Consider the following 3,020-nt stretch of genomic DNA (forward strand, 5'->3'; position numbering starts at 1 on the left):
ATGGAAGGTGTCCCTGGTCACACCAATACCTAAACCAGGGAAGCCAGCAACTGACCCCAAAAACGTCCGACCTATTTCCTTAACCTCAATCATGGGAAAACTTATGGAAAGAATGGTACTCGCACGGATTCAGCACAACGCTGAAACCCTCAGCATCATTCATCCAACGCAAACCGGATTTAGATCGAACTTGTGCATACAGGACAGTCTGCAGATGATATACACAGACGTCGTGGACATGCACCCAGGAAAAATACAAATGCGATTGATTGTATATATCGATATAAAGAAGGCTTTCGATTCTGTCCCCCATCAATCAGTCATTGGCGAGATGAAGCAGCAAGACCTCACGGGTAAACAACTAGACCTTGTGAAATCATTTCTCTCGGGACGGGTCTACAAAATCCGAGCTGGATATGACAAAGAGTGTGGAGAAGGAACCCTTCAAGAAAATAACATTGGAGTTCCTCAGGGCGCAGTGTTGTTACCTACACTTTTCAACATCGTTATGGCACCACTCTGGAAACTTATAAAATACCCAACCTCAGGGCGACGATTTACGCAGATGATATCACGAACTGGACGCATCAAGGGCCTCCCGAAGCCCAAGTTGTCGCCTTGCAGAAGGGACTCGACACCATTGAAGAATATCTTGCTGATGTGGGAATGTTCCCATCGCCAGAAAAAAACTATATATACCATCTACGGCTGCAATCAAGACAACAAAAACCTAGGTCTTACCTTTGCGGGAGACCCAGTCCAAAAAGCAGACTCCGTTAAAATCCTTAGAATTAACTTTGGGTACAAGCCCAGAATAAGCAAAGCTTGGCTGGCCGAGATCTCCAAGAAATGGAAACAAGGTATCAATCTCGTCCGAAGAATATCCACGAAAATGGGAGGAGCTGGGGAAAAGACAGCCAAAAAACTCGTGACTGCAGTGCTAGTATCCAAAATAGCCTATGCGGCGAGATTCTACCGGCTCACGAAAACCCATCTTTCCAGATTTAAAAGCATGATCAACGGAGAAAGAAAAGCCATCCTTGGGCTCCCACGCCACACTTCGGCAGAGGAAGTAAGCAAGTGCATCTTCCTCCCAGAAATCACAGACCTTATGAACCAACAGAAGGAGGCTCAACTATCCCGTCTACAACATACAACCGAGGGAAGAAAAATTGCTAAGTACATGGGAATCGAGATACAAGAAGAGGCCCCCATATCGCCGAGCAAAGCGCCGTGGGAACTTATTGACGTAACTCACGGGTGCAAACCTCTCCCAAGAAACATGGACGCTGCGCGGCACAAGAAAAGACGAGAACACTACGCTCGCATGCACAAGAAGGAGCTGGCTAAGCTTGTTGAGGACGAAAAAAACATGATCGCCTATGTGGACGCCAGCATCTCCTCTATGGGTTGGGCAACACCAGCCACATACATCCAAGGGAATGCGACCTGGACAGAGACTCAAGGTAACCCTCGAGGCCACCACACAACGGGCTTCGCCGAACGGGAGGCGGTGTTGCAAGCCATCTGAGGGGCAGTACCCCATCTACAAGACGAACAACAGCTAATCGTCTATACCGACTCGCAAGACACCATCAGAAAACTCAAGAAATACAGGTCCTCTTCTAGCCCCACCATTGACGCTATCTTCGCCTTCGCGATCTCACTATACAGATCCAAGAAAACTTAAATTAATGTCAAGTGGACTCCCGGGTACGAAGGCATTTCGGGCAACGAGCTAGCCCATGAGGCTGCACAGCAGGCGATGAGGAATCTCACACAACCGTCCCTGTTGTCTCAGTCCTCTATGGCAGGCTCAACACCACAGCAACAAGACACTGAGCTTCCCCCATGCGATCCAAGGGAGGAACTCAGGTTAGCCCAGAAGACACGAAAACATCTTCTGGCAAGATCATGGACCCTAGAACAACATCCTCTCCCAAGGGAAGAATTTAAGAGAAAAGAATCGGTGATACTCCGCCGTATACGCACAGGAGGAGCAGTCACACCCAGGTTCAGATACCAAATGGACCTGGCAAGACTTAAGAAACAACAACCCTACGCTGTCCCTCCCGACCCCAAATGCTAGCGGTGTCAAGCCGAGGAATCCATTCCCAGACTTAAACACATACTGTGGGAATGTGTGGCCCTCTCCACCCTCAGAACACTCATCTTCAGAAAGATGGCGAATGACGAAAGACCTTCAAAACTGCAGGACTGGACGCACCCAGCGGGCGACACCCCACGCAAGACCAGGATCCTCAGATCGCTCTTAGAGTATATTTCTGAGGGAGACCTGGGAAACTCCATCTAACACCTTTAACCGAGGAGACAATGCCAAGCCTTGAGGCCACCGCGTCATGAAAACTTCGAGTCTCCAGAGGTATATATTTTTTTTTCCTTAAATAAACGTATTCACCACCACCACCAGCCGAGCCTTGAGCAAGAAGCTCAGACGACAAGCTGGAGCTGACCGAGCCGCTGCTCTTACGCATAGCACGCGTCCACCAACTTGGCGAGCGCGACCTCCAACGGGCCATCGCGCTCGTTCAGCAGGCGCCAGTCGGACTTGCAACGACAGTCCGCCCAGCTGCGCCATCCACCCCGTGGTGCCCACGACATCGTCTCGGTCAGCAACATGCCGGAAGAAGCTTGAGGGGGCGGAAGTGTGGGCACCCTGGCGGCTCCCCAGCCCAGTTGCCCGACTGCGAGGCAAGAGTGCCGAACTTTTCCCGCGTGGCGGCGACGTCACGCCAGCCACGCGCACATCGCGTGTGCCGCCTTGAAAAGGCGTATCAGAGGCGGCGCACGGGGAGTCGCTGCCTGGACTCCGGCATCGCCGGTAGCAGTGTTAATCGTCTTGTGCATGTCCAATTAAATGTAGTTTTTGTTGTTGAAACCGTTGGCTCCGTGTTATTCCCCCGGGTCGGGTATGCAGCAAGGCAAACCGACCACAACCTTTGAAAAATTGGTGCTCTTTTTGCACAATTTTCTAGCTGTTGTCATCAGCAGTCCTTTCT

General features: G+C 50.8%; 1 pseudogene; it reads left to right on the forward strand.

The window, feature by feature from the left end:
- Positions 1–1,251: 1,251 nt before the first annotated feature.
- On the forward strand, positions 1,252–2,314 carry LOC115326810 (annotated as a pseudogene).
- The last annotated feature ends 706 nt before the right edge of the window (positions 2,315–3,020 follow it).

The sequence above is a fragment of the Ixodes scapularis genome, unplaced genomic scaffold (assembly GCF_016920785.2).
Source record: "Ixodes scapularis isolate PalLabHiFi unplaced genomic scaffold, ASM1692078v2 PGA_scaffold8__174_contigs__length_109621045, whole genome shotgun sequence".
NCBI lineage: Eukaryota > Metazoa > Arthropoda > Arachnida > Ixodida > Ixodidae > Ixodes > Ixodes scapularis.